Raw genomic sequence first — 22,542 nt, forward strand, 5'->3', positions numbered from 1 at the left:
ATATGCACAATATCACAAGAAAACACAATACACAGTTATACTAAAAATAAAGGTACTTTATTTTTATGACAATATGCCAAAGTATCTTAGAGTGTACCCTCAGTGAGAGGATAGGAAATATACACAAGATATATATACACAATAGCAAAAATATGCAGTATAGTCTTAGAAAACAGTGCAAACAATGTATAGTTACAATAGGATGCAATGGGGAAACATAGGGATAGGGGCAACACAAACCATATACTCTAGAAGTGGAATGCGAACCACGAATGGACCCCAAACCTATGTGACCTTGTAGAGGGTCACTGGGACTGTAAGAAAACAGTGAGGGTTAGAAAAATAGCCCACCCCAAGACCCTGAAAAGTGGGTGCAAAGTGCACCTAAGTTCCCCAAAGAGCACAGAAGTCGTGATAGGGGAATTCTGCAGGAAAGACCAACACCAGCAATGCAACAACGATGGATTTCCAGACGAGAGTACCTGTGGAACAAGGGGACCAAGTCCAAAAGTCACGATCAAGTCGGGAGTGGGCAGATGCCCAGGAAATGCCAGCTGTGGGTGCAAAGAAGCTGCCACTGGATGGTAGAAGCTGAGGATTCTGCAAGAACGACAAGGGCTAGAAACTTCCCCTTTGGAGGATGGATGTCCCACGTCGTGAAGAGTCGTGCAGAAGTGTTTTCCTGCAGAAAGACCGCAAACAAGCCTTGCTAGCTGCAAAGCTTGCGGTTAGGGTTTTTGGATGCTGCTGTGGCCCAGGAGGGACCAGGATGTCACCAATTGCGTGAGGGGACAGAGGGGGCGTCCAGCAAGACAAGGAGCCCTCTCAGAAGCAAGCAGCACCCGCAGAAGTGCCCGAATAGGCATTACGAAGTGAAACATTGCTCACCCGAAGTTACACAAGAGAGTCCCACGCCGCCGGAGGACAACTCAGGAGGTTGTGCAATGCAGGTTAGAGTGCAGTGGACCCAGGCTTGGCTGTGCACAAAGGAAATCTTCGTGGAGTGCACAGGAGCCGGAGTAGCTGCAAAACACGTGGTTCCCAGCAATGCAGTCTAGCGTGGGGAGGCAAGGACGTACCTCCACCAAACTTGGACTGAAGAGTCACTGGACTGTGGGAGTCACTTGGACAGAGTTGCTGAGTTCAAGGGACCTCGCCCATCATGCTGCGAGGAGACCCAGAGGACCGGTGATGCAGTTCTTTGGTGCCTGCGGTTGCAGGGGGAAGATTCCGTCGACCCACTGGAGATTCCTTCAGAGCTTCTAGTGCAGAGAGGAGGCAGACTACCCCCACAGCATGCACCACCAGGAAAACAGTCGAGAAGGCAGCAGGATCAACGTTACAAGGTCGCAGTAGTCGTCTTTGCTACTTTGTTGCAGTTTTGCAGGCTTCCAGCGCGGTCAGCAGTCGATTCCTTGGCAGAAGGTGAAGACAGAGATGCAGAGGAACTCTGATGAGCTCTTGCATTCGTTATCTAAGGAATTCCCCAAAGCAGAGACCCTAAATAGCCAGAAAAGGAGGTTTGGCTACTTAGGAGAGAGGATAGGCTAGCAACACCTGAAGGAGCCTATCAGAAGGAGTCTCTGACGTCACCTGCTGGCACTGGCCACTCAGAGCAGTCCAGTGTGCCAGAAGCACCTCTGTTTCCAAGATGGCAGAGGTCTGGAGCACACTGGAGGAGCTCTGGGCACCTCCCAGGGGAGGTGCAGGTCAGGGGAGTGGTCACTCCACTTTCCTTTGTCCAGTTTCGCGCCAGAGCAGGGCTGAGGGATCCCTGAACCAGTGCAGACTGGCTTATGCAGAGATGGGCACCATCTGTGCCCATCAAAGCATTTCCAGAGATGGGCACCATCTGTGCCAAACAAAGCATTTCCAGAGGCTGGGGGAGGCTACTCCTCCCCAGCCCTGACACCTTTTTCCAAAGGGAGAGGGTGTAACACCCTCTCTCTGAGGAAGTCCTTTGTTCTGCCTTCCTGGGCCATCCCTGGCTGGACCCCAGGAGGGCAGAAACCTGTCTGAGGGGTTGGCAGCAGCAGCAGCTGCAGTGAAACCCCGGGAAAGGCAGTTTGGCAGTACCCGGGTCTGTGCTAGAGACTCGGCGAATCATGGGATTGTCTCCCCAATACCAGGATGGCATTGGTGGGGCAATTCCATGATCTTAGACATGTTACATGCCCATATTCGGAGTTACCATTGTGAAGCTACACATAGGTAGTGACCTATGTGTAGTGCACGCGTGTAATGGTGTCCCCGCACTCACAAAGTCCGGGGAATTTGCCCTGAACAATGTGGGGGCACCTTGGCTAGTGCCAGAGTGCCCACACACTAAGTAACTTAGCACCCAACCTTTACCAGGTAAAGGTTAGACATATAGGTGACTTATAAGTTACTTAAGTGTAGTGGTAAATGGTTGTGAAATAACGTGGACGTTATTTCACTCAGGCTGCAGTGGCAGGCCTGTGTAAGAATTGTGAGAGCTCCCTATGGGTGGCAAAAGAAATGCTGCAGCCCATAGGGATCTCCTGGAACCACAATACCCTGGGAACCTCAGTACCATATACTAAGGAATTATAAGGGTGTTCCAGTATGCCAATGTAAATTGGTGAAATTGGTCACTAGCCTGTTAGTGACAATTTGGAAAGAAATGAGAGAGCATAACCACTGAGGTTCTCAATAGCAGAGCCTCAGTGAGACAGTTAGTCATAACACAGGTAACACATACAGGGCACACTTATGAGCACTGGGGCCCTGGCTGGCAGGGTCCCAGTGACACATACAACTAAAACAACATATATACAGTGAAATATGGGGGTAACATGCCAGGCAAGATGGTACTTTCCTACACAACCCCCCAACCCCCCAAACGAAGGACAATAAGACTAGCCATGACCTGATGAGTCTTCATTGTCTAAGTGGAAATATCTGGAGAGTCCATCTGCATTGGAGTGGGTACTCACAGGTCTATGTTCCACTGTATAGTCCATCCCCTGTAGAGATATGGACCACCTCAATAATTTAGGGTTTTCACCTTTCATTTGTTTTAGCCAAAGTAGAGGTTTGTGGTCTGTCTGAACAATGAAGTGAGTACCAAACAGGTATGGCCTCAACTTCTTCAGTGCCCAGACCACAGCAAAGGCCTCCCTCTCTATGGCAGACCAACGCTTTTCTCTAGGGGTCAACCTCCTGCTGATAAAAGCAACAGGTTGATCCTGGCCCTCAGAATTAAGTTGTGATAAGACTGCCCCACCCCTAATTCAGATGCTTCAGTTTGGACAATGAATTTTTTGGAGTAACAGGGGCTTTTCAGGACAGGTGCAGAGCACATGTCCAGCTTCAGCTCCTCAAAAGGTTTCTGACAGTTTGCTGTCCATAATACCTTCTTAGGCATTTTTTTTGATGTGAGGTCATTAAGAGGGGCTGCAATGGAGCCATAGTTCTTTATGAACCTCCTATAGGACCCAGTGAGGCCTAAACATGCTCTCACCTGAGTCTGAGTTGTAGGGGGAACCCAATCTATAATAGTTTGAATTTTCCCCTGAAGTGGTGCAATCTGTTCTCCACCTTCCAGGTGTCCCAGATATACCACTTTCCCCTGCCCTATCTGGCACTTTGAAGCCTTGATAGTGATACCTGCCTTTTGCAGGGCCTCCAAAACTTTCCATAGGTGGACCAGGTGATCATCCCAGCTGGAGATAAAGACAGCTATATCATCTAGATATGCTGCACTAAAAGCTTCCACCCCTTGCAGGACTGTGTTCACCAACCTTTGAAAAGTGGCAGGTGCATTTTTCAATCCAAAAGGCATTACTGTGAATTGGTAATGGCCTCCAATGGTTGAAAATGCAGTTTTAGCTTTGGCATTTTCTGATAATTTGATCTGCCAACCCTGCAGTCAAATCAAAAGTGCTTAGATACTTGGCAGATGCAAGTGTATCTATTAGCTCATCTGCCCTGGGTATAGGGTGAGCATCAGTTTTGGTTACCTGGTTGAGACCTCTATAGTCTATACAAAACCGCATTTCCTTCTTTCCATCCTTGGAATGAGGTTTTGGTACAAGTACCACAGGAGAGGCCCATGGACTTTCAGAGTGCTCAACCACTCCCAGTTCAAGCATTTTCTGCACCTCTTCCTTTATGCAGTCTCTGACATTGTCAGGCTGCCTATAGATCTTACTTTTGACAGGCAAGCTGTCTCCAATATCTATAGTGTGCTCACACCAAGAAGTGGTGACTGGCACAGTAGAGAAGAGTTCAGAAAACTGACCCTGGAGATTTATGCAGTGGTCTTTTTGCTCAGCAGTAAGACAATCTGCCAGTACTACACCTTCCACTAGAGCATCTTGTTCTGTGGAAGAGAAGAGATCAGGGAGAGGGTCACTCTCTTCTTCCTGTCCCTCATCTGTTGCCATGAGCAGGGTGTGATCAGCCCTGTCATAGTAGGGTTTCAGGCGATTGACATGGAGCACCCTAAGGGGACTCCTGGCAGTGCCTAAGTCAACTAAGTATGTGACTTCACCCTTCTTTTCAACAATTATGTGGGGTCCACTCCATTTGTCTTGGAGTGCTCTTGGTGCCACAGGCTCCAAGACCCACACTTTCTGCCCTGGTTGGTACTGAACCAAAACAGCCTTCTGGTCATGCCATTGCTTTTGGAGCTCTTGGCTGGCCTGAAGGTTTTTACTGGCCTTTTTCATGTACTCAGCCATTCTAGATCTGAGGCCAAGTACATAGTCCACTATGTCTTGCTTTGGAGCTTTCAAAGGTTGTTCCCAACCCTCCTTAACAAGTGTTAGGGGACCTCTCACAGGGTGTCCAAATAGGAGTTCAAAGGGGCTGAAGCCCACTCCTTTCTGGGGTACCTCCCTGTAAGTAAAAAGGAGGCAAGGTAACAGGATATCCCATCTCCTGTGGAGTTTTTCAGGGAGTCCCATAATCATGCCTTTGAGAGTTTTGTTAAATCTCTCCACCAGTCCATTAGTTTGTGGATGATAGGGTGTGGTGAACTTGTATGTCACACCACATTCCTTCCACATGGCCTTTAAGTAAGCAGACATGAAATTGCTTCCCCTGTCTGATACCACCTCTTTTGGGAAGTCCACCCTGGAAAAGATTCCCTGGAGGGCCTTTGCCACTGCAGGAGCTGTAGTGGTCCTTAGAGGAATTGCTTCAGGATATCTGGTGGCATGGTCCACTACCACCAAGATAAACCTATTGCCTGAAGCAGTAGGAGGGTCAAGGGGGCCAACTATGTCAACCCCTACCCTTTCAAAGGGAACCCCAACCACAGGCAGTGGAATAAGGGGTGCCTTTGGAGTGCCACCTGTCTTGCCACTGGCTTGACAGGTTTCACAGGACTTACAAAATTCCTTTGTGTCCTCTGACATTCTAGGCCAATGAAACAAGGCTGATAGGAAATGGTAGCTTAGCAGAGCAGCTTAGGCTGAACTAGGAGACGAGTGAAGCTCATACAGTACCACTAGTGTCACTTGCACAATATCATAAGAAAACACAATACACAGTTATACTAAAAATAAAGGTACTTTATTTTTATGACAATATGCCAAAGTATCTCAGTGAGTACCCTCAGTATGAGGATAGCAAATATACACAAGATATATGTACACAATACCAAAATATGCAGTAATAGCAATAGAAAACAGTGCAAACAATGTATAGTCACGATAGAATGCAATGGGGGCACATAGGGATAGGGGCAACACAAACCATATACTCTAGAAGTGGAATGCGAACCACGAATGGACCCCAAACCTATGTGACCTTGTAGAGGGTCGCTGGGACTGTAAGAAAACAGTGAGGGTTAGAAAAATAGCCCACCCCAAGACCCTGAAAAGTGGGTGCAAAGTGCACCTAAGTTCCCCAAAGAGCACAGAAGTCATGATAGGGGAATTCTGCAGGAAAGACCAACACCAGCAATGCAACAACGATGGATTTCCAGACGAGAGTACCTTGTGGAACAAGGGTACCAAGTCCAAAAGTCACGATCAAGTCGGAAGTGGGCAGATGCCCAGGAAATGCCAGCTGTGGGTGCAAAGAAGCTGCCAACCGGATAGTAGAAGCTGAGGATTCTGCAAGAACGACAAGGGCTAGAAACTTCCCCTTTGGAGGATGGATGTCCCACGTCGTGAAGAGTCGTGCAGAAGTGTTTTCCCTGCAGAAAGACCGCAAACAAGCCTTGCTAGCTGCAAAGCTTGCGGTTAGGGTTTTTGGATGCTGCTGTGGCCCAGGAGGGACCAGGATGTCACCAATTGCATGAGGGGACGGAGGGGGCGGGTCCAGCAAGACAAGGAGCCCTCTCAGAAGCAAGCAGCACCTGCAGAAGTGCCGGAATAGGCACTACGAAGTGGAGTGAAATGGTGCTCACCCAAAGTTACACAAGAGAGTCCCACGCTGCCGGAGGACAACTCAGGAGGTTGTGCAATGCAGGTTAGAGTGCCGTGGACCCAGGCTTGGCTGTGCACAAAGGAAATCTTCGTGGAGTGCACAGGAGCCGGAGTAGCTGCAAAACACGCAGTTCCCAGCAATGCAGTCTAGCGTGGGGAGGCAAGGACTTACCTCCACCAAACTTGGACTGAAGAGTCACTGGACTGTGGGAGTCACTTGGACAGAGTTGCTGAGTTCAAGGGACCTCGCTCGTCGTGCTGAGAGGAGACCCAGAGGACCGGTGATGCAGTTCTTTGGTGCCTGCGGTTGCAGGGGGAAGATTCCGTCGACCCACGGGAGATTTCTTCGGAGCTTCTAGTGCAGAGAGGAGGCAGACTACCCCCACAGCATGCACCACAAGGAAAACAGTCGAGAAGGCGGCAGGATGAGCGTTACAAGGTCGCAGTAGTCATCTTTGCTACTTTGTTGCAGTTTTGCAGGCTTCCAGTGCGGTCAGCATATTCCTTGGCAGAAGGTGAAGAGAGAGATGCAGAGGAACTCTGATGAGCTCTTGCATTCGTTATCTAAGGAATTCCCCAAAGCAGAGACCCTAAATAGCCAGAAAAGGAGGTTTGGCTACTTAGGAGAGAGGATAGGCAAGCAACACCTGAAGGAGCCTATCAGAAGGAGTCTCTGACGTCACCTGCTGGCACTGGCCACTCAGAGCAGTCCAGTGTGCCAGCAGCACCTCTGTTTCCAAGATGGCAGAGGTCTGGAGCACACTGGAGGAGCTCTGGGCACCTTCCAGGGGAGGTGCAGGTCAGGGGAGTGGTCACTCCCCTTTCCTTTGTCCAGTTTCACGCCAGAGCAGGGCTGAGGGATCCCTGAACCAGTGCTGACTGCCTTATGCAGAGATGGGCACCATCTGTGCCCATCAAAGCATTTCCAGAGGCTGGGGGAGGCTACTCCTCCCCAGCCCTGACACCTTTTTCCAAAGGGAGAGGGTGTAACACCCTCTCTCTGAGGAAGTCCTTTGTTCTGCCTTCCTGGGCCAAGCCTGGCTGGACCCCAGGAGGGCAGAAACCTGTCTGAGGGGTTGGCAGCAGCAGCAGCTGCAGTGAAACCCCGGGAAAGGCAGTTTGGCAGTACCCGGGTCTGTGCTAGAGACCCGGGGAATCATGGGATTGTCTCCCCAATACCAGGATGGCATTGGTGGGTCAATTCCATGATCTTAGACATGTTACATGGCCATATTCGGAGTTACCATTGTGAAGCTACACATAGGTAGTGACCTATGTGTAGTGCACATGTGTAATGGTGTCCCCGCACTTACAAAGTCCGGGGAATTTGCCCTGAACAATGTGGGGGCACCTTGGCTAGTGCCAGGGTGCCCACACACTAAGTAACTTAGCACCCAACCTTTACCAGGTAAAGGTTAGACATATAGGTGACTTATAAGTTACTTAAGTGTAGTGGTAAATGGCTGTGAAATAACGTGGACGTTATTTCACTCAGGCTGCAGTGGCAGGCCTGTGTAAGAATTGTGAGAGCTCCCTATGGGTGGCAAAAGAAATGCTGCAGCCCATAGGGATCTCCTGGAACCCCAATACCCTGGGTACCTCAGTACCATATACTAGGGAATTATAAGGGTGTTCCAGTATGCCAATGTAAATTGGTGAAATTGGTCACTAGCCTGTTAGTGACAATTTGGAAAGAAATGAGAGAGCATAACCACTGAGGTTCTGAATAGCAGAGCCTCAGTGAGACAGTTAGTCCTAACACAGGTAACACATGCAGGGCACACTTATGAGCACTGGGGCCCTGGCTGGCAGGGTCCCAGTGACACATACAACTAAAACAACATATATACAGTGAAATATGGGGGTAACATGCCAGGCAAGATGGTACTTTCCTACAGTACTGCCATCATGTTTGTGTAACATACTGTGCAAATGTGAAGCAAAAGTTGTGTTGCGTGAGTAAATATTGTGATAATTTTGTACAGCTACCCAGAGTTTCATAGTCCACAGGAAGATATTAATCTATTCCAAGACATATGTCTGATTACTACAGGACATCTAAGTCTTACACACATATCCTCTAACATTAGTATTACATGTACAATCCAATTTTCATAGTTGCCAATGTGCACCAATGAGGGTGAAAATGGGTGCATATCTATGGGCTGTACTGTGTATGTCAGATGTGCAAGGCATCCTCTACCGATGTTAGCTGTGAGGTAATAAACAAAGTGTATATGATGTGTGCATACTGCATAACTCATTGTATTATCATTTCTCCCAACATAGTTCTGCTGCTATGAAGACAGTGAGACAACCACCAGTCTAACGTCCACTAGTAGACCTGGACACCATGGAGGAAAGGAATGTCATCCAGATATGTCTTAATCGTCATACCTTCATGGATCGTTGTACCCAGTTGGAGCCAGATCTGATGCCTGCCATTCTTAATCCCTATGGCACACATCCCATTATGCAGATCTTGTCAGGGCTGCACCTATTGGCCACAGGCTCCTTTCAGAATACAGTGGCTTGAACAGCAGGGATGTCTCAGCCCATGTTGAGTCTGGTTATGAAGAATGTACTGTGTGCATTGTTGAGACACCTGGACAGCTACATCAGGTTTCTCCATTGAGCGGAATTGGCCTATGTGAAGGCAGACTTTTATGAGATGGAACACATTCTACCTGTGGTAGGAGCCATTGATGGCACCCTTGTAGCCTTGGTCCCTCACAGTGCCAATGAACAGGTATGTAGGAAAAAGAAGAACTACCACTCAATCAACATTCAGGTGGTGTGTCTGGCAGACCAGTATATCTCATAAGTCACAGCAAAGTATCCAGGATATGTACATGATTCCTACATCGTGTGGAACAGCAATGTCCCACAGCTAATGGCACAACTCCAAACAGAGAGGGCTTGGCTGGTTGGTAAGTTTCCATTATAGTGTGTCTGTGAGGTATGTCTCCTACTATCACAATGTAGGCAGTGCCACATACATTTTTGAGTTGTTCAACCATTGTGTTCACAGGTGACTCAGGCTATCCAGCCTGAGTCACCGAGAAGACTACCAGTGACATTGTCGCGCTTAATCCTGCCAGCTCTCTCGACTGCTTCCTGGTGGTGCATGCTCTGAGGGCTGTCTGCCTTCACCCTTCACTGGAAATCCCGAAGAAATCTCCTGTGGGTTGACGGAATCTTCCCCCTGCTACTGCAGGCACTAAACTTCTGCTTCACCGGTCCTCTGGGTCCCCTCTCATCTCGACGAGCGTGGTCCCTGGAGCACAGGAGCTGGATCCAAGTGACCCCCACAGTCCAGTGGTTCTTCTGTCCAAGTTTGGTGGAGGTAAGTCCTTGCCTCCCCATGCCAGACAGTAATCCTGTGTACTGTGTGAACTACAGCTGCTAGGTCTTCTGTGCACTCTTGCAAGGATTCCTTCGTGCACAGCACAGCCCCGGTCCCCAGCACTCCATCCTGCATTGCCTAACTTGCTGAGTTGACCTCCGGCTTCGTGGGACCCTCTTTTGTGTTGCTGAGTCGACCGTCGTGCTCAGATTTCTTGAATGCCTGTTCAAGTGCTTCTGCTGGTGCTGCCTGCTTCTGTGTGGGCTCCCCGTGTGGCTGGGTGCCCCCTTTTTCTTCTCTTCCAAGTGGCGACCCCCTGGCCCCTCCTGGGCCCGGACTGCATCCTTTATCCTCAACCGTGACTCTTGCAGCTAGCAAGGCTTGTTTGTGGTCTTTCTGCGTGGAAACAACTCTGCATCCTCCAGCACGCTGTGGGACAACTTCTGACCAGAGGAGAAGATCCTGGCACCTTCCGTCGTTGCAGAATCTTTGGCTTCTTCCACCGGGAGGAAGCCCTTTTGCACCTTCATCTGGGGTTTAGTGGGCTCCTGCCCCCCCCGGACACTTTTGTGACTCTTGGACTTGGTCCCCTTCCTTTACAGGTCCTCAGGTCCAGGAATCCATCTTCAGTGCTTTGCAGTCAGTTGTTGTTCTTGCAGAATCCCCTACCTCAACTTTACTGTCTTTCTGGGGTAGTAGGGCAACTTTACTCCTACTTTTCAGGGTCTTGGGGTGGGGTATCTTGGACACCCTTAGTGTTTTCTTACACTCCCAGCGACCCTATACACACTACACTAGGCCTGGGGTCTCTTCGTGGTTTGCATTCCACTTTCAGAGTATGTAGTTTGTGTTGCCCCCATGCCTATTGTCTTCTATTGCATTCTATTGTGTTCTACAGTGTTTGCACTACTTTTCTAAGTCTTTTAGCTACCTGATTTTGGTCTGTGTATATATTTTGTGTATTTTACTTACCTCCTAAGGGACTATATCCTCTGAGATACTTTTGGCATATTGTCACTAAAATAAAGTACCTTTATTTTTAGTAACTCTGAGTATTGTGTTTCTTATGATATAGTGCTATATGATATAAGTGGTATAGTAGGAGCTTTTCATGTCTCCTAGTTCAGCCTAAGCTGCTCTGCTATAGCTACCTCTATCAGCCTAAGCTGCTAGAACATCTATAATCTACTAATAAGGGATAACTGGACCTGGCACAATGTGTAAGTACCACTTAGTACCCACTACAAGCCAGGCCAGCCTCCTACACCACGTGCTTTGCGTGTGCCAAGGGTTGTTGGCGGAATCCAGTGACACAAACCAGACTGCAATCATCCATCCAGCATGGGACATCATCTGCACCAACCTTCTTCGGTGCAGTACTGACTGCTCTTCTTCACCGGTAGTTTTTTTTTGCACCTTCATCTGGGTTAGCAGGGGCTCCTGTTCTCCCTGGACTCTTCAGTGCTTCTTGGACTTGGTCCCCTTCTTCAACAGATCTTCAGGCCCCAGAATCCATTGTTAGTGTCTTGCAGTCTCTTCTGGTTCTTGCAAAATCTTCTATCACGTCTTCTTGTGTATTCTAGGAAAGTTACTGTGATTTAATCCTGCTTTTCTGGGCTCTGGGGTGGGTTCTATTACTTACCTTTGGTCTTTTCTAACACTCCCAGCAGCCCTCTTCACACTATATTTGCCGAGTAGGGAAACTGACTTTCGTATTCCACTTTCTTAGTATATGGTTTGTGTTCCCCTAGGCCCATTTCTAACTATTGTGATTTTTACTATTTGTACTGTTTTCTAACTGTTGATACACTATTTCTGAATTCTAGTGTATATACTGTAAATATTACTTACCCCCTAAGGGAATATTATCTCTAAGGTATTTTTGGCATTTGTGTCACCAAAATAAAGTACCTTTACTTTTGTAACACTGAGTATTTTCTTTCATGTATGTGAGTACTGTGTGACTACAGTGCTATTGCATGACCTTTGCATGTCTCCTAATTAGACCTTGGCTGCTCATCCACACTACCCCTAGAGAGCCTGGCTTCTAGACACTGACTACATTTCACTAATAAGGGATAGCTGTACCTGGTGCAAACGGTAAGTATCTTAGGTACCCACTACAAACCAGGCCAGCCTCCTACATTGACTGTCTCCATGTACTTTACTCTGGTAGTTAGGTGTTTGCTGTCACACTTTAGTAGCTGTGACACTGTAGTAGGTGCTAAATGTATGTTGACTACTGGGAATACATAGTTCTCAAGTTGCTTGTCTAAAAGACAGAGATCTGTCCCTAGTGTTGTGTATGTGTACATTTAGATCACCTGTGTCAAGGAACTTTTATGACTGCATGAGTAGATGCACAATTGACATTGCTACATGTGTGACTCTACCCAGCCATACATATGTAGTCAAGCTGCTGTATCATTCTACCAATCTAGTATTTCCAGGTCCATTATTCTGAATATATGAGTATGTAGCTCTAAGGTGTCTGACCACAGATGATCAGCTGTATTTGCTACATAGTGCCTGACATATTTGTTACAGGGCCTAGTTACCTTTTGTCCTGGTAAATGTTTTGACTCCATGTGAGGCTGGCATCTCATTCAGTCAATAGGTATGGCCAGTATTCGACTGTTCATATGGGTTTGTGGAGGATTCCTCATTGTCTCTTCATAGTCATGCAATGGAGTATGTTAAGGTTGTAATGGGAGGATATCCGACTATGGGTGTCTGATTTTGTCTATTTGCCCTTACCATGCATTTCCATGCCATTGAAATGTGGACAAATCACTTTTATCCCAAAGCCTTTGTTTTAGAGGAGGTAAGTGGTTAAGTTGCCCTACCCTTTCACAATGTGCACTGTTTATGCTATATGTGCCAGTGCCCTGCCAGCAATAGTGCAACATATGGTATTAGCTGCCTATATCATGTCACAATGGTTATTTGGTGGCAGATCTTGTGGAGTGGGACAATCATTGCTACCCTTAGCCTACCTGATTTGGGCAGCTTGGACAGGAATTGGTTTTGGCTCACCTCATATTTTGAGTTGTCATGGTTGAGCTGTACTACTATTTATTTTACAGGTTTGTTGTTGTGCGATATGTCCATGTGTACATCATGTGTACATGTCTTTTCAGTGGGATATGTGTGTTGTCCGGACTGGAAATCACATGTCAGGAATGGTGTGAGTGATGTTGGTGTACTCATGTTGTCAAGTTGTGGCTCTGCATTTGCATGTCAGGTGGAATGCAATTTGCCCTTTTAGGAATTAGCAGGGTATCCTTTGTTTAGTTGTTGTAACACTGCTCTCTGTGATAATCAGTGGTTGTCTCATGTGTGCTAGGTAGGCCACTGTAGCTGTACATGCATGTATGGTGTGATACAGTGACTGCATCTATTCCTCTAAGATTTAGTACATGTAGTGGCATAGCTGTTCTCCAGACATGGAATGTAAAAATGTGATGGCACCTGTATGGGACCGCCACATGTTGTGTTTTCATTAGAGATTGTATCCATTGTGTCAGATATATATAAAGAGGGATCAGCTAAGCATGTGATTGCAGTGGCAGGTGTTGTGTTGTTTGTGAATAGAGTTGTCTTTACTTTAATGGAACATGACTTTTGAAAATGGACTGGTCAGGTGTTGATTCGGAACATGCATGATGTGGTGTTATCAGTCAACTGATTTTCCTAAAGATGATAAGATTATGGAGAGTAATGACCTGGAATTAGATGGAATACCAGCTTTAGCCAGGGTATGATGAGCATGCTGACATAGGTTTACAGGTGATTTGATGGAATGCTCCAGTTGAGCTACCTTACATGAATAATGATGTCGGTGAGAGAGATGACAATAAGGGTTGGATTGAAGTAACATATTTTGAGATGATGTAGGATGTGTGCTTTTCTATATGGGATTCCTTAGCCAGGAGATTTATACATACAGTTGTGCATGTTGTAATGTGTGTATGTGAAGAATGTGATGACCCTCTCTCTCCCTCTCTATCTTTACCTACCTCTCTGTTTGTATCCAACAGCATTGGCAGGTGAAGGAGGTGAGGCACAGGTGAATTGGAATGCTACTGACCATGGGACCTGGAGTGCTGATACCACTGACAGCGAGGGACCCAGGGCCGTATTTATACTCCGTTTGCGCCGAATTTGCGTCGTTTTTTTCGACGCAAATTCGACGCTAAACTAACGCCAACTAACGCCATATTTATACTATGGCGTTAGAGGCGAATAGCGCCAAAGTTCCCGGAATGTGCGTCATTTTTTAGCGTGAACCCCTTCCTTGCGTTAATGATATGCAAGGGAGGCGTTCCCGTCTAAAAAATGACTCCCAGGCCTTTACGTGGTATTTATACTCCCGGGCAAAAGAGACGCCCGGGAGTGGGCGTGGCTAAAAACGGCGCATTTGCGCCGCTTTTTAACGCCTGGGTCAGGCATGGCGTTAAGGGACAAGTGGGCTCAAAATGAGCCCAGAGTGCCCTCCCCTGCCCCCAGGGACCCCCCCTGCCACCCTTGCCCACCCCAGGAGGACACCCAAGGCTGGAGGGACCCACCCCAGGGACATTCAGGTAAGTATTTTTTTATTTTTTTTTAATAATTTTTTTGGGCATAGGGGGGCCTGATTTGTGCCCCCCTACATGCCACTATGCCCAATGACCATGCCCAGGGGACAGAAGTCCCCTGGGCATGGCCATTGGGCAAGGGGGCATGACTCCTATCTTTACAATGATAGGAGTCATGTTGATGGGGGATGGGCGTCGAAAATAAATGGCGCAAGTCGGGTTACGACGATTTTTTCGACGTAACCTGACTTGCCCCATTTTAAGACGCCCATGCGCCATTTTCCCCCTACGCCGGCGCTGCCTGGTGTACGTGGTTTTTCTCGCGCACACCAGGCAGCGCCGGTCTGCTTGCGCCGGCTAACGCCATTCAATAAATACGGCGCCCGCATGGCGCTTCAGAATGGCGTTAGCCGGCGCAAAACTTTTTGACGCTAAACTGCGTTAGCGCAGTTTAGCGTCAAAAAGTATAAATATGGGCCCCAGTGCCCTGGACGGCGAGTGAAGTGCCACGAGGGAGACTGGATCCAGCACATCATCTTCGGAATCCTCCTCCAGTGGACAGTCCCTGGCAGTGGGAGACCTATCTGGAACCATCCCAGCACCATCTTTGTCCGCCACCCCCTTACCACCACCACCCTTCCTGTAGCTCCCCTCTCAGTTGTCTGTGCCCACTCACCCAAGAGGTTGAGTGTCTCCTTTGCCACAGGCACCTCTGCCCCTGTCAGCCCTGCTGCCCTCAGTGAAGAGACTATTGACCTCCTGAGATTGGTCTCTATGGGTCAGTCGACCATCATGAATGCCATCCAGGGACTGGCAACTCAAGTTCAGCAGAGTAATGCATTTCTAGAGGGCATTCACAGTGCACTGGCTGGCCTACAGAGATCCTTTCAGGCTCGGGTCTCCACACTGAGGGCAGCTAGTCACCCTTTGTCTTCATTCCCCTCTCCACCTTCCTCTTCCCAATTCCCCCACCCAGCCAAAGCACACAAACAGACATGCATGGATCCACCTCAGCATCCAAGGGTAGTGCTGACAAACACAAGCACCACAAGACCCACCACTGGCATGCACACAAGCAACATCCAACTGCAGACACATCAAATGTCACTACCTGCACTGACACCCCCACCACCCCGAGCATCATATACACCTGACACACCAGTCAGTACACCAACATACACTGATGCAGCCACTACACCTATCTTACCCACAGACATCATGACAGCAGACCCTCAGACATCCACCCCAGTCACCACATCCGCACCCACCACAACCACAGACATGCCTACATGCAGCACATCGACCATGCCTGCAATCACCACCCAAACAGGCAGTCACTCATCCACCACGCGTTTCCCTTTACCTCCACTCCTTCCTCCCAAGACACATAAACACCCACACTCACCCACCAAACAGACACCCAGCACCCACAAGCATACCTCACATAGACAACTACTCCCTCTCCTTCCACACTCAAACACGTTTGCCATGACTGTCCCTCTGTGTCTAAAAAATGTTTCCTCTCGGAGTTGAACCTTTTTCCTAATGCTCTCCCACCCCGTGTGACTCCCAAACGCTCTGTGTCCCTCCCCAAGTCCAGCCTTTCTACTTCCACCACCTCCCCTGCAAGTACCCATGTCCCCCACCTAGAGGTCTGCCCCTCCTAAGAGTTCACAAACCTCCCATAAGCCTCGACCTAAGCCCCCCCAAAGCCAAGCCCAAAGGTCCCCCTCCCAACCCTAAGCCCGAACCCTCCTATGCCCCCCTAATCCCTGAGGTGCCTGCCTGCTTGCCCCTTGATGCTACTACCTGTGGAGGTTACATGGCAGACAGGAGTAAAGTTGGGGCACTTACAATTGACATATGTGGAAGTTGCACTTGTCTATATGGACTGGCCTATGGCCTTATTCTTTGTACGTTTTGAGGTGTATATATTTATATTTATTTATTTATAGATATCACGGCCAACCAGTTGTTGGTTAAAGGTTACATCTTTGTCCTGCTTTTATTTTCTTAGGGCAGGTTTGGTCTTGGCTGATTTGGTTTGTGTGTGAGTAAGTTTTGTGTGAGTGGTGGTTGTGCTACCAGTTGTGCCTGGGCAGAATGTGTGGTTGTGAGCATAGTATTTGTCCCCCAGTGATGGGTGTATATTGTGTTATGGGCATGTGTAATTGGGGACATGTTATTTTGTTGGTATTGTGTGGTGTTTGTGTTAACATGTGTCATTTGCAGTGTGGTGTGTCTTTGTGTGGTTGAATTGTCTGCACGAGTGTATGTGGGGACTGGTATGTCAGATCCGTTGTGAAGTGTTTTTGCAGGGTATGATGTATGTTTTGTTATTTGGATGTGTGATTGTGTGTTAGTTCTCTGGTGTTGTTACGTTGTGTTGTATGTATGATTAGTCAAGTGGTGGTGTGTATTGTGGGTGCTTAAAGGGAGTTTGGTGGTGTGGCGGTTGTGGTGTAGGTGTGTTGTTTAGTGCTGTTGTGTGTTTTTGTGTGTGACTGTGCCGATGCTGTGTATCTGGGGGTTGGTGTGTGTTTTTGGGGTGTGTGTGTGTGAGGGCCGTAGTGTGTGTACTTTGTGTGTGCTGGTGTGTATGTGGCTGTCTGTGAGTGTGCATGCCAGTGTGAGGTTACGTGTGTGTCACCCTCTCCACCCATTCCTAATTGGTATGTTGTGTGCGCGTAGGTACTTTGACATTTTGCAACAGTGACAGGTAAGTGTGTGTGTACTCACAGTTGCTCTTGTTGTCATTGACGCTGGTTCCAGAGTCGTTGGGTGAGCAGGAGCAGCGGGAAGACATGTAGTTCAGGCTCCATGGCAGATCCAGACAGATATGGCTTCCTGAAGGTGAGTGTCTGGTCAGTGAACTGCTCTGCCACCGAGTAGCTCCACCGGTAAGTGAAGTCCCTTTGTTCCCTGAACTCTGACCTCTGTCAGTAGTTCGAGGCCGTCCTCCATCCGCAGGCTTCTGCCTGGACCTCATCCCTGGTGTCTAGTGGGAGAGCTCTGCTCTTCTGCTGGGCTGCCCTCTACCTGTTTTTCTTTTTTCCTTGTTAGGTCGAGCCTAGGCAGCGCGCATGCGCTGTCTCCCGGACTGTTGTAATTGCTCTGTGGGCTCAATGCCCACCTACTGGCTTTTTATTGGCTGTGTGCTTTTTCTAATAGTATTCTGTTGTCACTATTGGTTTCTGGCATGCATTTAGCATGCCTTCTTTTGGTTTATCCCTCCCAAAGCGCAGTGACCAAGTACAATATTCTTACACATGTTTCGTTTGTTATATGTGTGTGGAACTTTTTTTTCGTACTTTTTGTAGTGGCATTGTGGCGATTAGTCTGTTTAAGCAGTGCTTGTGTTGTTTTTTTAACATGTTTAAAGATAGCAGTGCGGGTGTTTGATTATTGTGGTTATTTTTAAACGTGCTTAATTGTTAGGTACTGTTTGAACAGTTTACATATTTAATCACATTGCGGCGACATTAAGGAAAGTTTACGTGCATAATTACTTTGCAGCGACATTAAGCTAAGTTTACGTGCATAATTACTTTGCGGCGACATTAAGCAAAATGTAAGTGCATTTTTATTTCATCTTATAACATATACATGCTTTTGCTCACATACACTCTGTTAGACAAATACACTACACATAGAAGTCCTCTCTTTTACCCACACATAATCTGTGGTAGCACAGCACTCACAGACACATTCAGAACATATGTATTTTGCAACATCCCAGTGTGGTTTTGGGTGCATAATTTGAGGATTTTGTTCATTCGTTTGCTACATTGAAAAACGTACTTCAATAGAGCAGTGCACATATTAGCTTGCATGTGGTGTTTTTGACAATTTTATTTCGTTACTAAAATTAGAAACGCTATTAAATATAGACGAACGTTCACTTGATTTATTGCGTTTAACTTCAATATTTCGCAGGTATATTAATCACAGTTACCATTCAGTTACATTGACTTTATTCTAGTTTATTCGTCGATTGGACCCGTTACCTTCATACTGCTGCGCTTGCTTGCCTTTTCCGTTGAATTTGTACAGTTTGTGTTAGTAGTTACTTCTCAGCCATTTAAGGCTGATTTTTCGTTCGGAAAATTGACAAATCTTCACAGTGTTAGCGTAGTTTTAATTATACACTGACACATTTTACAACCTGGCCAGTACAGGCTTAGTTTTGCCTTCTTAATACTTTGGGATGTTTTGGCACTTAAAAGCCTACAAGGGCTAATGTCCACTTGTATTTTACTTCGGCACAGCTAGAAATAAAAGCAGTTACCGTTTAGCTGTGCCTCTTTCTAAAATATTATTTAGTAACATCAAGTTAAAGGCCAGTAATGACAATTATCTTGCGGATTCTTAAAGGCATCTGCCGCAACTTTGTTGCAAGGCACAAAAGCTATTTAGCCACAAAACAAACAAAGCTTCTCTAGTGGGCAGACAGAGGTCTGTAGTTTGTTTATGTGTTGCTGAAGAGTTCGCCTACCTTCCAAATAGAGAGATTTAGCATAGCTATAAAGATCGATATCAGGAATGTAACCAATGTGTGGGTCAGGATGTTGACATTACAAGTATGCTAATTTGCTTTGCTTCGAAGAGGAGTGGTATCTTATGTGCATACAGCTTTGTTTTTTCACACATTCGCACCACTTCAGACTTTTGGCTCACTTTCGGTTAGTAATTTCAAACTTTTTCCTGAATAGAGCACTGTGAGCGTGGAGTTCTCTTTGTGTATGCATATTGATACATTTTACTTTACAAATTTGGCTTTGTGTTTGCACCGGCAATTTGTCCTGGATGTAAGGTATGCACAGCTTTACTTAAGAAAAATTGCCACATACGCTCTTTCACAGAAGGACACTTTTCATCTTTTCCACATATACGATATTTATGTATTTCTTACTTAGAAACTGTTTGTCTTTCTTTCGCTCTGGCTAACTTAAACTCTCTCATTCAGACAACATTTTATATGTTTCTCACACACCTTAATCACACAGAGCACTATCTCTGTCACACTCCACCAAACCTTATACTTTTTTTCTCTCTCTCCTTTACGCACAGACACTCTTTTTAACCCCTACAATCTCTCGCACACATACACACAGCCTTTTTACCACACTGAAGTGCTCAGTCTTAGACAAGTGCACTTGAATAATATACATTAGCTAACAGAGATTTACAAACTTAAAATTGGGGAAGTCTGTAGTATGTTACTACAATCCCGCAGTGTGCGCTTTGATTTATCTCCTGGTTGCATGGTTATTTTAGAAATATTTTCTTATGTGTTTACATATAGCAGACTGTTCGATGGTTGACATTTTGGGATTTTACATTTTTAATGCATAATTACTGTGCACAGATATTAAGCATGCGTCTATACTCTTAGCTTGCTATTATTAGTACACACCCTCTCTACCATACATACATGGTCTCACAGACATACACACATTCACTCGCCAACACATAACGTTTTCACACTTTCTGTCAATCAAACATTTTGGAATTTCCGCTTGTTCTGTCTCATCTAGCTCTCTTATTTACATAGCACTCTCTCTTTTTATCCCTCTTTTGGCCTCTCTCCTTTACAAACAGCACTGTTTCTTTCACACTAACACTGTCTTTAAAAAAAATAATAATTCCTTTCTCATTTTTCAAAAGATACGCACACACTGTCTCACACATATTAGAATTCACGCACATACACACATCCTTTCTCTCATGCACACTCGCTTTCTTTTACACCCACGTACTGGGTCTCACCAACATCAGTCACACAAACCTTCACATACTTCATTCAGAAGTTACACTGTCGCCTTAACATGGCAGTGTGTGCTGTGCTTCTCATGTTATGTTTTCAGTCTTGTCATTTAAAAACTAAAGTTACACACACATATTCTGAGTCACCCACATTACTCACGAAGACAATCATAACGATTTTATTCATAGGTTGGATCCGTTACCTTCATACTGCTGCGCCTGCTTTGACTTTTAAGTTGGATTTCTACAGTTTCTATTACTATTTACCTCGCTGCCATTTCATGCTGAAGTTGTGTTCTATTATTTGACAATTATCTACAGTGTTAGCGTAGTTTTGAATGTACACTGACACATTTTAAATCTTTAACAGTACAGGCTTAGTTGTGCCTTCTTAATATTTTGGTATGTATTGTCATTTAAAAACCTACAAGTGCTAATGTCCACTGGTATTTTACTTCGGCACATCTAGAAATAAGAGAAGTTACTGTTTACCTGTGGCTCTTTTACATTTATTACTTAGTCACATTAAGGTAAAGCCCATGACTGACAATTTTGTTTCGGATTCTTAAAGGCATCTGTCGCAACTTTGTTGCAAGGCACAAAAGAGATTTAGCCACAAACAAAGCTTCTCTAGTGGGCAGGCAGAGGTCTGTAGTTTGTTTATGTGTTGCAGAAGAGTTTGCCTACCTTCCAAAGGGAGAGATTTAGCATAGCTATAAAGATCGGTATCAGGAATGTAACCAGCATGTGTGGGTCAGGATGTTGACATTCCAAGCATGCTAATTTGTTTGCTTCAAAGACGAGTGGTATCTTATATGGGTACTGCTTTGTTTTTTCACACATTCGCACCACTTCAGACTTTTGGCTCACTTTCGGTTAGTAATTTCAGACCCTTTCCTGAATAGAGCACTGTGAGCGTGGAATTCTCTTTGTGTTTGCACATTCATAGATTTTACTTTAGAAATTAGGCTTTGTGTTTGCACCGGCAATTTGTCCTGGATGTAAGGTATGCACAGCTTTACTTAAGAAAAATTGCCACATACGCTCTTTCACAGATATATAAACTCACAGAAGGACACTTTTCAGCTTTTCCACATATACGATATTTATGTATTTCTTACTTAGACATTGTTTGTCTTTCTTTCGCTCTGGCTACCTTAAACTCTCTCATTTAGACAACATTTTCTATGTTTCTCACACACCTTAATCACACAGAGCACTATCTCTGTCACACTCAATGAGACCCTTATACTTTTTTTCTCTATATATTTTACGCACAGACACTCTTTTTAACCTCTACAACCTCTCGCACACATACACACAGCCTGTTTACCACACTGAAGCGCTCAGTGTTAGACACGTACACTCGAATAATATACATTAGCTAACAGAAATTCACAAATTTAAAAGTGGGAAAGTCTGGAGAATTTTTTACAACCCCGCAGCGTGCACTTTGCTTTATCTCATGGTTGCACAGTTATTTTAGAAATATTTTCTTACAACGTGTTTACATATAGCAGGCCGTACAATGGTTTAATTTTATTTATACACGTGCTTAATTATGGCAGGGCGCGTTTTTTTTATCTCATGTTTGCACTGTTGCTTCCATTGGTAAATTTTATTATTTGCTTAAATGTAGCAGGAAATACATTTGCTTTCATTGCCAGTTTTCACTATTTTGATTACTAAATATCTAGCATCTTGTACGAGGCTGGACTGGCTTGTAGTGAGTACCAAGGGGTTCTTACACCTTGCACCAGGCCCAGGTATCCCTTATTAGTGTATAGGGTGTCTAGCAGCTTAGGCTGATAGATAATGGTAGCTTAGCAGAGCAGCTTAGGCTGAACTAGGAGACGAGTGAAGCTCCTACAGTACCACTAGTGTCACTTGCACAATATCATAAGAAAACACAATACACAGATATACAAAAAATAAAGGTACTTTATTTTTATGACAATATGCCAAAGTATCTCAGTGAGTACCCTCAGTATGAGGATAGCAAATATACACAAGATATATGTACACAATACCAAAAATATGCAGTATAGTCTTAGAAAACAGTGCAAACAATGTATAGTTACAATAGGGTGCAATGGGGACACATAGGGATAGGGGCAACACAAACCATATACTCCAAAAGTGGAATGCGAACCACGAATGGACCCCAAACCTATGTGACCTTGTAGAGGGTCACTGGGACTGTAAGAAAACAGTGAGGGTTAGAAAAATAGCCCACCCCAAGACCCTGAAAAGTGAGTGCAAAGTGCACTAAAGTTCCTCAAAGAGCACAGAAGTCGTGATAGGGGAATTCTGCAGGAAAGACACAAACCAGCAATGCAACAACGATGGATTTCCAAACGAGGGTACCTGTGGAACAAGGGGACCAAGTCCAAAAGTCACAAGCAAGTCGGAGATGGGTAGATGCCCAGGAAATGCCAGCTGTGGGTGCAAA

Source organism: Pleurodeles waltl, unplaced genomic scaffold (assembly GCF_031143425.1).
Source record: "Pleurodeles waltl isolate 20211129_DDA unplaced genomic scaffold, aPleWal1.hap1.20221129 scaffold_129, whole genome shotgun sequence".
Classification (NCBI taxonomy): Eukaryota; Metazoa; Chordata; class Amphibia; order Caudata; family Salamandridae; genus Pleurodeles; species Pleurodeles waltl.